The following is a 13,247-nucleotide window of genomic DNA, read 5'->3' on the forward strand; positions in this document are numbered from 1 at the left end:
TTCCTGGGTGGTGACCTGGGATTCAATCTGTGAGGCGAGAAACCTGCTAGCAGGACTCTCGCTTTGCCGAGAGTTATTTTTCCTTCTTTCTTTTTGCCCAGTAAATTCCATTTTCCTCACCCTTCTATGTGTCTGCGAGCCTAATCTTTCCTGGTCATGTGACAAGAGCCCGGTGTTAGCTGAACTAAGGAGAAAGTTCTGCAACAATAGTATCTCAGGTTCTCTCTGAAACTTTCCCGGGACTTTTTTCTGATGGAAGGAAAATAAGAAACAGGAAAGATGTTTAAGGAAGCGCCCATCCCTGTAATAAATGATACCAAATAAGATAGAATGGGCAGCTGGAGTGATAGTCATCTTGTTAATGTAATCAACTAGTATTCTGCCAAATTCCTCTTTATTTTTTTTTTCAGGTCAGACGGGTAATGTGCCAACGTCTAACAAGGTTCAAGGGTGGCACATCTCACACATGCATGTGAACACCCAATCGTCCTGCTCATGAATTATAAAGGGATCTCCAAATTCCTCTTTAGTTAACTAAACCTACTGCAAAGTTGATTTAACCTCTGAGAAACTGAAATGCCGCCCTATGATACAGCATTTTAAAAAATTTTCTCTCAAATCTCAAATGCTTTGAGACAAATCCACTTCTTTCTTTCATCTTAGGGTAATAAAATCATTATTCAAACCCTGCAAAAGCATGAATCTCATTTCCTTGCCCCTACCTCTACTGAGATATTTTACCAATTAATATTTACTATACAGAGTGGGCCTGTTTCAACATTGCACTCCAGAAAGCCTTTTACTAAACTATTTTCTTGAGAGCACAGTATCTTGCCATAAAGACAATAACTCCCAAGATCTTTTTTCATAACCTCTGTTAGAATGTAAATCACAATAGCAAATATGCACTGACACAAGTACCCTGTAGGTTAAGTTGCTTACACCTGACTAGGAATTGCCACAAAACCCTGATCAAATTTGTCAGGTTTGACGTAGGATTCTAAGACTTAAATTAATAGGCAATATTTTCAATATCTCCCTGGAACTCCCAAAGCTATATCTGAGAGAATGATAAAAATCCATGAAATTAATTTCATCCTCAAAATCAAAGCAGCTGCATTAATAATTAACTTAATACATTTCAAAGCCATCTCAATTGTGCCTACAAATCTAGCACAGATTGAGATCAAACCTGGAACACAATTCAGTTTTCTAAACCATGAATTAATGTTGATGAAGAGTGAAACTGCTGACCCAAAAACACCTATTATATTAACCATCATTCACATGATCAGCAGCAGCATCCTGTCCTTTGCACAAGAAGTAGACACCTACCGACTCACTTTTTAGAAGGCTCTGTCCTTGAAATATTTTGTCTGTTAGAATGTTGAACTTGATCCAGACATCTTTACTCAATTTCAGTTCTGATCAACATTTTCAAGGACACTAGCCAGGGTTAAATGAGCCATCTGTGACCAAGAACTAAAACAAAGTTAACTGTTTTACCACGAAGTCAAGCACTTTACCTTGATCCAATAAGCATCTACAGAATTACAGTGAATCACACTGATATGGTTTAAATCTGAGTCCCTACCCCAATCTCATATTGAAATGTAATCCCCAATGCTGAAGGTGGGGCCTGGTGGGAGGTGATTGGATCATGAAGGCAGTTTCTCATGGTTTAATAACACCCCCTTTGGTGCTATCATAGCACTAATGAGTTCTCATGAGATCTGGTTGTTTAAAAGTGTGTGGCACCTTCCCCCTCTCTCTCTTGCTCCTACTCTGGCCATGTAAGATGTGCCTGCTTCCCCTTTGCCTCCTGCCATGATTGTAAGTTTCCTGAGGCCTCCTCAGAAGCAGAAGCTGCTATGCTTCCTGTACAACCTGCAGAATCATGAGCCAAATCATAAACCTCTTTTCTTCACAAATTACCCAGTCTCAGGTATTTCTTTATAGCAATGCAAGAATGGACTAATATAGAAAATTGGTACCAAGGAGTGGGGCATTGATATAAAGATACCTGAAAATGTGGAAGCAGCTTTGGAACTGGGTAATGAGCAGAACTTGGAAGAGTTTGGAGGCGCAGATGAAGACAGGAAGATGAGGGAAAATTTGGAACTTCCTAGAGACTTATTGAATAGCTGTGGTCAAAATGCTAATAATGATATGGACAGAGATGGCCAGGCTAATGAGGTCTCAGATGAAGATGAAGAACTTATTGGGAACTGGAGCAAAGATCACTTTTGTTATTCTTTAGCAAAGAACTTGGAGGCAGTGTGCCCCAGCTCTAGGAATCCGTGGAAATTTGAACTGAGAGTGATGATTTAGGGTATCTGGCAGAATAAATTTTTAAGCAGCAAAGTGTTCAGGAAGTAGTCTGGCTGCTTCTAACAGCCTATGCTCATACACATGAGCAAAGAAATGACCTGAAACTGGAACTTATATTTAAAAGGGAAGGAGAGCATGAAAGTTTGGAAAATGTGCAGCCTGGCCATGTGGTAGAAAAGAAAAAGCCCAGGGTCCCACTGTCCCAGGCAGCCTCTAGACACTGTTCCCTACATCCCAGCTGCTCCACCTCCACCCATGGCTCAAAGGGGCCCAGCTACAGCTCAGGGCACTGCTCCAGAGGGTGTAAGCCATAAACCTTGGAGGCTTCCAAGTAGTGTTAAGCCTGCAGGTGCACACAGTGCAAGAGTTGAGGGTTGGCAGCCGCTGCCTAAATTTCAGAGGATGTATGGAAAAGCCTGGATGTCGAGGCAGAGGCCTGCTGCAGGGGCAGAGCCCTCATGGATAACCTCTACTAGGGCAATGCAAAGGGGAAATGTGAGGTTGGAGACCTCACACAGAGTCCCCACTGGGGCACTCCCTAGTGGGGCTGTGAGAAGAGGGCCATTGTCCTCCAGACCCAAGAATGGTATATGAACCAGCATTTTTGCACCCTGCACCTGGAAAGGCTGCAGGCACTCAACGTCAGCCTGTGAGAGCAGCTGCAGAGGCTGAACCCTGAAAAGCCACAGAAGCAAAGCTGCCCAATACCTTGGGAGCCCACCCCTCACCTCACACCAGTGTGCCCTGGATGTGAGACATGGAGTCAAAGAAGATTATTTTGGAGCTTTAAGATTTAATGACTGCCCTGCTGAGTTTTAGACTTGCATGGGGACTGGAGCCCTTTTCTTTTGGCCAATTTCTCCCTTTTGGAATGGAAGTATTTACCCAATGCCTATAATCCCATTGTATCTTGGAAATAACTAACTTGCTTTTGATTTTACAGGCTCATGGGTGGAAGGGACTTGCCTTGTCTCAGATGAGATTTTGGACTTTGGACTTTTGAGTTAATGATGAAATGAGGTAAGACTCTGGGGGACTGCTGGGAAGGCATGATTGTATTCTGCTCCTACTTCAGCCATGTAAGACGTGCCTGTTTCCCCTTTACCTTTTGCTGTGATTGTAAGTTTCCTGAGGCCTCTCCAGATGCAGAAGCCACTATGCCTCCTGTATAGCCTGCAGAACTGTGAGCCAATTAAACCTCCTTTCCTTATAAATTACCCAGTCTCAGGTATTTCTTTATAGCAGTGCAAGAACAGACTAATATACACAGGAAATCAGTTTCACAACTACTACAGAGCTCCTCAAGTATAACCTAAGGATGTGGAAGAAAACTGAATGAAAGATCCACTACTTCATCATTATTATTTCAGAGCTGTGATTGGAACCATATACTTAACTACAAGCTATTCAGAATCACAGGATAATAGATGGTCCCTGAATTTATTCAGGGATTTAAATTTATGGCATAGTAGAATAAAAATTACACACTTCCCTTAAGAAATAAAATATTTGTCCATCCCAAGGAAAGAGGAGCATATTTTATTCAACCTTGATGAGACCAGATTTCAGTGCAGCTCAGTATGTCATGGTGGGTATATTCATTTTTTAGGACTACCATGACAAATTATTACAAACTTGGTGGCTTAAAACAACAGAAATGTATTCTCTTACAGTTCTAAAGTCCAGAAGCCTAAAGCCAAGGGATCAGCAGGACCATGCTTCCTGTGAAGGTTCTAGAGATGAATTCTTCCTTACCACTTATTAGCTTCTAGTGTATCTTGCAATCCTTGGAAAAGCTTGGGATATAGCGCCATCACTCCAACCTCTGTCCCCATTGTATATGGTCTTCTTCCTTCTGTGTCTGTGTGTCCACTCCCCATATGAAGACACCAGTCATTGGATTTAGGGCCCACTCTAATCCAGTATGACCTCATCGTAACTAATCACATCTGCAAAGATTCTAGTTCCAAATAAGGTCACATTCTGAAATTCTGGGTGGATGTGATATTCTGGAGGGCACTATTCAACCCACTACAGTGGGCACTCTCAATTGGTTATGGTGCCAAAGAGTCACAGCTCTTAGCAGATTAATCTCCTATAAGGCTTCTTGGTTCCACATAAAAGTAGGAGACTGCAAACTGTTTCCCCTCCAGGTCTTCACACTTTAGCGTAATTTGGTAGTCTATAAGCAATGCCCAATTTAGAGCAGTATACTAAACATGTGCAATTTTGACCTTCTTTTATTTGCCAAAATATCTTAACTCTTGACAAAAGTTAAAATTGACATAGAAAGCAGAAAAAGCAGCGATTTAAACTAAAACTCTTTTAAAATGTTGACCAAACATTAATTCACACTAGCCAAAGAGGAAGGTAATTCTAATGTTCAGCCAAATTGTTAACAACTTTATAGCAGTGGTTTTCCAAGTATGATCTCTAGACAAACTGCATAGGCATCATCTGGGAACTCTTAGGAAATGCAGAATCTCAGCCCTCACCCCAAATCCATAGACTCGGAAACTTCATTCTAACATTATTCTCCAGATGATTCATGAGCTCTGTTCTAAAACTCTGATGCCAAAAGTAAAAGTCTAACCCTCCCATATAATTCTATACTTTCTGGCAGGAATGGGTATTTGTTTTGCTGAGGGCTGATAGGGAATGTTAAACACATACACACTTGCACATACTGGTCCTTTGCCTTCCCACAGAGTGGCAGCAGCTTTCCAAATGAACAAGCTGTTTCCATGACACCAAATCCTTAATTTGAAGCAGATACACCAACCACCCAGGAGCGTGATAGCATGAAGCACCATTTCATATTTATTTTGTTTCTCTCTTCTTTTTTTTTTTTTTTTTTTTTTTTTTGAGACGGAGTCTCGCTCTGTCGCCCGGGCTGGAGTGCAGTGGCTGGATCTCAGCTCACTGGAAGCTCCGCCTCCCGGGTTTACGCCATTCTCCTGCCTCAGCCTCCCGAATAGCTGGGACTACAGGAGCCCGCCACCTCGCCCGGCTAGTTTTTTGTATTTTTTTTAGTAGAGACGGGGTTTCACCGTGTTAGCCAGGATGGTCTCGATCTCCTGACCTCGTGATCCGCCCGCCTCGGCCTCCCAGAGTGCTGGGATTACAGGCTTGAGCCACCGCGCCCAGCCTCATATTTATTTTATTTAGGTTCTTGGTCTCAAACATCTCCTCCTTGAAAAAGAAATCTCTGTGAAAAAAACACTAATATTTAAAGCAACACTTTAATTGGCAAATGTGTCCCCTTTTTTTGTCCTGTAAATAGAGCACTCTGAATTATTCTGTTAAGTCCCTTTTCATGATTAATCAATCTGAGATAATAATATGAATGACTAGTAAATTAATTATACTACTATGAGTATACAGTCTGCCCATCTAGTGAATGTTTTCCTTTTCTCCATCACAGTTCTAGGCCATTTTATTCTTAATATATTCTTAAAATTCAATTTATTCTTTGCTGTGAACATGTATCTTTCTGTCACTCCTCTGAACAAATAATGGAAAAATTCTCCATTTTGCAGCATCTATACTGAACAATATCCTGACATGAGAGAGGCAAACTCAGGAATGTGACTAAAAGAAATTTATTTGCATTAACAGCAGCATGGAAAGACGGTGAATCGAGTCTAGCATGTCCTGAACAATTCTTCTTTAAATGTTTATCTCCACAGCTTTTCTAAATTAATTTACCAACCGACAAATTTAAAGGGAAACAACAGTGTGTTGAATGCCAACCAGTTAAAAATGGTCAAGACTGTTCTGCAGGGAACAGATCAAACTCAAAAGTACAGAAAGGACCCATGTTCAAAGAGGGCAATTAAATAAGCACATACTTAATATGGCTCACAGTCACAAAACTGCAGGCTCAGGTGCAAATCAGCTTCACTGTCAGAAGGTTCAGGCAGGAGCTGTTAGAATTCTTCACAGCATTTTAGAGCCCAGGACACCTACCAGGCTTTCACCCACCTGCTCACACACCAGATAAAATTTGAGAAAAAGAGAGCGTTGCTTGAATGCATAATTCCCAAATGCTTAAGGCAAATAAAGGTCTGAATCTGAGGGATTCACCCATTCCTTGTTCCTATGCTTCTGAGGTTCAGCCATTCAGTCCCAGGCTTGTAGGGTATGAATCATTGCTGTAAATCACTTTGGATTTCTAAATATATAAGGACAATTTAAGAGAAAAAACAAGGTGACATTCCTTCCACAACCTTCAAGAGCTGGCTCTGTGACAAGAATCAGCACCAGGGGAACCCAGCCATGAAAAAGAAGAGGTAGCCCAGAAAAAAATCCCTTCTAGACAGAAGGATAACAGGAAATGGGATAAAGGAGCAGGGAGTGAAGCAAGGACTGACAAAACAGAGCTGAGCTTAGTGCTCAACCAGCTGCCTCTCTATCATGTAAATTTCTCAAGGAGTTACATGAGCTGCATTTGCTACACAGGTGTTGTAGCTGCCCTCTCATCCCACATCTCCATGAGGATGTGGCCCATGTCTATTTTGTTGATAGTTGTAGCTCCAGCATTGAGTACACTGATAGGCATTAGTAGGAGCACAATGTACATATTTAATGGAATTAACTGATTAATTAATGAAACAAAAATGTTCCCAGCAAAGTCTATCAAATACTATTTTTGTAGAATTACCATTATAATTATAAAAATGATACCTGTATTTTTCTGGGGAGGTGTGGGAAAGAACATTTTTCCATAGACAAAATAAAATCACATATTGAAATGGAAGAAAAAATTTAAATCTCATTAAAGGAAACAATTGTGTTCTCCTAATAAAATATTATACATAATATAAATGCAAACATAAGCATGAAATAAGTCAGGATTTTTGGGTTTTAGTTTGGCTCAATAATTTATCCAGCATTGATAGCCTAGCTGAACAAAAAAACTAGGCCAGCTAAGCTAGTTACTGAGCTTTGATCAAAGTTCCTGCACAATATTTTTGCCTCTGTATTTCACAATAACATTCAACTTCCCCTGGTTCCTCAGATTCAAACATACTATGGAAGTTGATGGTGGTGATGAGTAAATTTCCCTGGATGGATGAACAAAACAGGTTTATGAACCAATTTGCAGCAGCAATTAACAAGCATATGAAGAAGATACTGACTAGAATATATGAAAGAGGCTGGGAAAGTATTTTTAGCACACCAACATGCAGTAGAAATGTAGGAGGGAGTGAATCTTGGCAGTGTAAAAGGTCTAATTGTGTTGCAGATGCTCTACTATGTGAGAAATCTTAATAGCTCTTACACCATCCCAAATCCCTGACCCAGCCCCAGGCTCATTCGGCATCCAGTAACAGAATAGATGGAGCTACACTCACAGCCCCCACAGCAAGCAGATGGAGAAGCAGCAGCAGGATTCTCTATGGGGGAGGTTGATGCCCAATTCTCCTTCCAGCCCTAAAATCCTATAGGAACCTGCATTGCCCAGGACACAAAAGTAGACCATAATAAAATGTTGTGGCTTTCCAATCCCTCTGTCACACCTTCCCAAAGTCAGGATGTTTCTAAAGGGTACTCCACATGGGCTCTGCACTTCTCTGCTACCCTCCTGATGCAGTCTCTGTGAGAGCTCAACCATGGATGTCATCAGAGCTCAGGTCTTAGGCCCTGCTGCTCACCGCAGATCAAAGAGGTTACCTCCTGTCTCTGTCTGCACAGGGATGACTGTTCATAACTGCTGTTCAGGCCACACCAGATGTAGCAGATAGCAGCCTGACCCTATCACCTCTGGCTCGCACCATTCCTGGACATGTCTACTGCCTCCTACTCCTACTGCCAGCACCTGCAGCTTTCCACCTGAGGGCTTTCTCATATGAGGGCAGACAGGAAGTGCCAGGGAGTTAGTTACCCCAGGAGTAGTTCTCAGTCAGAAATGATGGAATTGGAGGATAAAATCCCTAGCTTCCTTGCCCTTTGGATGGAATAACTCTGAAGCATGTTTTATATTATCTCTCAGATGCCCCTAGTAAGACTGAGCTTCACCCACAGTGGTGATCTGCCCAATGGTTGGCATTTGTTACAAAATATACTTTCGTGTTTTATAACACAGGCCTCATTTCCAAGCAAGGAAACACTGGAATTGCTTTTGTTCCCACACAGACAAGTACTAAAACATTACAATTTTCTATGAAACAGGAAGTGTGGCAGGCATGTCAGAGACTGCTCATGTAACCTCAGGCCTTACCATTGTAAGCTGGCTGACTGCCAGGTGCCAGCACCTGCAGCCCTCCACCTGAGGGCTTGCTCTGGCTACCAGAGCCCACTTTGCCACCTGCAACATGCTAGAAACAGCAGGGAGTTGATGCACTCAGGAACAGCCCTCAACCTATGACTGAGTGGGATAGCTCTGAAACACTTATTCCACGCTGGCTCTCAGTATTCCTAGTGGAATCATGCTCCAGTTACCCATGATGTTACTTTGCTTGATAACACTCCCTTCCCTTCCCCTTCTCCTTCTCCTTTCCCTTCCCCTTTCCCCTCCAGTCTCCTCTCTGTGTCCTCCCTTCCCTTCCTCTTTTCCCACCCCTCCCTCCCCTCCCTTCCCCAATTCACTTCCCCACTCTCCTGTCAGCGTTTCCTGGGATCAATTTCCAAATTAATTACAGTTGCCCCTTGCTATCTATGAGGGATTGGTTTCAGGACTTCCCCACAGATACCAAAATCCACAAATGCTCAAGTCCCTTATATAAAATTGTGTTGTTTTTCCATATAACCTATGCACATCCTCTTGTATACTTTAAATTATCTCTATATTACTTATGTATAATGCCTAATACAATGCAAATGCTATGTAAATAGCTATACTGTCTTGTTTGGGGAATAAAGACAAGGGGAAAAAGTCTGTAAATGTTCAGTAGAGACACAATTATCCCTTTTTTCTGAATATTTTTGATCCACAGTTGGTCAAACCTACTGATGTGGAACCCACGGATATAGAGGGCTGACTGTACTTGTACTGGTGTCTTAGCCTCAGGGTCTGCTTCTAGGGAAAGATAGTAAGATAGGGAAGAGATGCAATTCCAAATGTCTGTGACTCTAAATGTCAAATAAGCCTCCAGAAAAAGACAGGAACCCTTAAATCCCTAAATTTTGTTTCCTACAAAGATTAGTGTGAAGGTAAAATGAAGCCCTTGGAGTTCCAAGGCCTCAGGATTGTATACCAAAAAGTTTATCTCTAAGAATATTTCTGAGCCCAATACTAAGTTACCAAAGATTCTCATCGACTCTGGCCCTTCAGCATTTCTTTTGTATCTATTCCACAGGGTATAATGAACTTCTTAAAGGAACCTGCCTGGTCAAAATTTTTAAAAATATTTGTTTTTATTTTTGTGGGTATGTAGTAGCTATATATATTTATGGGGTACATGAGATGTTTTGATACAGGAATATAATGTAAAATACGCAAATCATTGATGATTAAGTATCCATCCCCTAAAGCATTTATGCTTTGAGATACAAACAATCCAATTACACTCTTTAAGTAACCTAAAATGTACAATTAAGTTATTATTGACTATAGTCACCTGGTTGTGCTATCAAATAGTAGGTTTTATTCATTCTTTCTATTTTTTGCACCTGTTAACCATCCCCATCTCCTCCCAGCCCCCCTACTACCTTTCTCAGGCTCTAATAACCATCCTTCTACTCTCTATTTCCATGAGTTTAATTGCTTTGATTTTTAGATCTCACAAAAAAGTGAGAACATGTGATGTTTGTCCTTCTATGCCTGGCCTATTTCACTTAACATAATGATCTCCAGTTCCATCTATGTTGTTGCAAATGACAGGATCTCATTTTAAATAGCTGAATAGTACTCCATCATGTATATGTACCACAAATTGTTTATCTATTCATCTGTTGGTAGATGCTCAGATTGCTTCCAAATCTTGCCTATTGTGAACAGAGCTGCAACAAACATAAAAATGTAGATACTTCTTCAATATACTGATTTCCGTTCTTTTGGGTACATACCCAGCAGTGGGATACCTGGGTCATGTGGTAGCTCCGTTTTTAGTTTTTTGAGGAATCTCCAAACTGTTCTCCATAGAGTTGTACTTATTTACATTCCCACCAAGAGTGTACAAGGGTTCCCTTTTCTCCTCATCCTCGCCAGCATTTCTTATTGCCTGTCTTTTAAATAAAAGTCATTTTAACTGAGGTGAGATGATATTTCCTTGTAGCTTTGATTTGCATTTCTCTGATGACCAATGATGTTGAATACCTTTTCATATGCCTGTTTGCCATTTGTATGTCTTCTTTTGAGAAATGTCTATTCAAATCTTTTGCCCACCAGGACTATGCTGTTTTGGTTACTGTAGCTGTAGCATAATTTGAAGTCAGGTAATGTGATTCCTTCAGTTTTGTTCTTTTTGCATAGAATAGCTTTGGCTATTCTGGGTCTTTTGTGGTTCCATATAAATTTTAGGATTGTTTCTATTTCTGTGAAGAATGTCATGGTTACTTTGATAGGGATTGCACTGAATTGTAGATTGCTTTAGATACTATGGACATTTTAACAATATTGATTCTTCCAACCCATGAATATGAAATATTTTCCCATTTTTGGTGTCCTTTTCAATTACTTTCATCAATGTTTTCTAGTTTTCATTATAGAGATCTTTTACTTTTTTGGTTAATTTCTAGCTATTTAATTTTATGGGTGGCTATTGTAAATGAGATTACTTTTTAATTTTTTTCACATTGTTCATGTTGGCGTGTAGAAATTCTACTGAATTTAGGCCGGGCGCGGTGGCTCAAGCCTGTAATCCCAGCACTTTGGGAGGCCGAGATGGGCGGATCACAAGGTCAGGAGATCGAGACCATCCTGGCTAACATGGTGAAACCCCGTCTCTACTAAAAAATACAAAAAACTAGCCGGGCGAGGTGGCGGGCGCCTGTAGTCCCAGCTACTCGGGAGGCTGAGGCAGGAGAATGGCGGGAACCCGGGAGGCGGAGCTTGCAGTGAGCTGAGATCCGGCCACTGCACTCCAGCCTGGGCGACAGAGCAAGACTCTGTCTAAAAAAAAAAAAAAAAAAAAAAAAAAAAAAAAAAGAAATTCTACTGAATTTGAATGTCGATTTTGTATCCTGCAATGTACTGAAATTGTTTATCAGTTTTAATAGTTTTCTTGTGTAGTCTTTAGGTTTTTCCAAATATGAAATCATACCATCTACAAAAAAAGGATAATTGGACTTCTTTCCAATTTAGATGCTTTTTATATGTTTCTCTTGTCTGATTGCTCTAGCTAGTACTTCTAGTACTATTTTGAATAACAGTGGTGACAGTGCACATCACTGAAGTGTTCCAGATCTTAGAGAAAAGACTTTCATGTTTTCACCATTCAGGATGATACAAGCTGTGGGTCTGTCATACACTGTTTTTATTATGTTAATGCATGTTTCTTCCATCCTTGGTATTTTGAGGGTTTTTATCATGAAGGGATGCCGAATTTTATCAAATTCTTTTTCAGCATCAATGAAAATGAGACTCTTGTTCTCTTCCCTTACTTTCTCTAAAACAAACGGAGGCAGAGACTCTTGTTCTCTTCCCTTACTTCCTCTAAAACAAACGGAGTTTCTGTCTCTGTTCTGAGCCACTTACAGCTGGGGGTGAAGTAACACCAGCATCCCTGTGGTCACCAGTGCTATGACTGCACTGGGTCTGACCTAAAGCCAGCACAGCACTGGGTTTCACCCAAAGCCTGCTGTAGCCACTCCCTGGTTGCTGCCTATGTTCGCCCTCCCTCCCCCAGCACCCAGAGAAGCTCTCGACACCACGCTGCTGCTGCCGCAGGGAAGTGGGGTAGGCATCAGTAATTCAGAACTATTTTTTCTATCTCTTCACCGTCTCTTTCAGTGATATGAAATTATAACCAGGTACTATGAATGCTCTGATTTTTTGTTTTTCTGAAGATGTTTTTTTCTGTGTAGTTGTTAAATTGGTGCCCTTGTTGGGGGGATGATCGGTGAAGCATTCTATTCCACCATCTTGGCCACCTCCCATCTGCCTAGTCGATCTTATAAAAGTCTTAAGTAGTGCCAGGCGTGGTGGCTCACGCCTGTAATTCCAGCACTTTGGGAGGCTGAGGCAAGCGAATCACCTGAGGTCAGAAGTTCAAGACCAGTCTGACCAGCATGGAGAAACCCTGTCTCTACTAAAAATACAAAATTAGCCAGGTGTGTGGTGGCCTATGCCTATAATCCCAGCTACTCAGGAGGCTGAGGCAGGAGAATCGCTTGAACCTGGGAGGCGGAGGTTGCAGTGAGCCGAGATCGCGCCATTGCACTCCAGCCTGGGCAACAAGAGCAAAACTCCATCTCAAAATAAATAAAATAAAATAAAATAAAATAAAATAAAATAAAATAAAAAGTTTTAAGAAGTAACATATACTTAGAAAATATTAAAACACTATACCCATGTGTTCTTCACCTTTCAAAGTGCTCTTTAACAAAGTTGTCATCTTTTATTCTTATTACAAAAGTAATACAGGCTCATTGTAGATAATTTGAAATAATGTGCAAAATTGGGATCATGCTATATAATAATACTTTAAAATAAATAAAATATTTATTATTTTTAAATAAATACAGCTCTCAATTTGCCATAATCATTAGGGCTGGGGAATCACGAATAATATTAAAACAACAAATAATATACCAAAAAACCCATCCATCGTTTTGTTTTTTCTTTAAATCTCGTCCTTCTCCACTTTGATGAATCCATTTTACATGAACTGTTTTTTTTTTAACCTAAGTAGACTGATTAAAATGTAACAACCTTTTCCTTCTCTGCCCACCTTTCTAAGAACTGTTAATGAACAGTAAACTGGTCAATCAGCAGGGTCAAAGAGCAGAGAAAAGTAACAGAGGCGAAGTTG

At 40.7% G+C, this 13,247-nt stretch overlaps 1 non-coding gene across 1 annotated transcript; it reads right to left on the reverse strand.

Annotated features, from left to right (window-relative positions):
• Window positions 1-409: 409 nt before the first annotated feature.
• LOC123571516 (small nucleolar RNA U13) lies at window positions 410-512 on the reverse strand. The gene has a single exon (XR_006695668.1). It is a non-coding gene; the product is annotated as a small nucleolar RNA U13 (small nucleolar RNA).
• Between the last annotated feature and the right edge of the window lie 12,735 nt (window positions 513-13,247).

Source organism: Macaca fascicularis, chromosome X (assembly GCF_037993035.2).
Source record: "Macaca fascicularis isolate 582-1 chromosome X, T2T-MFA8v1.1".
Classification (NCBI taxonomy): domain Eukaryota; kingdom Metazoa; phylum Chordata; class Mammalia; order Primates; family Cercopithecidae; genus Macaca; species Macaca fascicularis.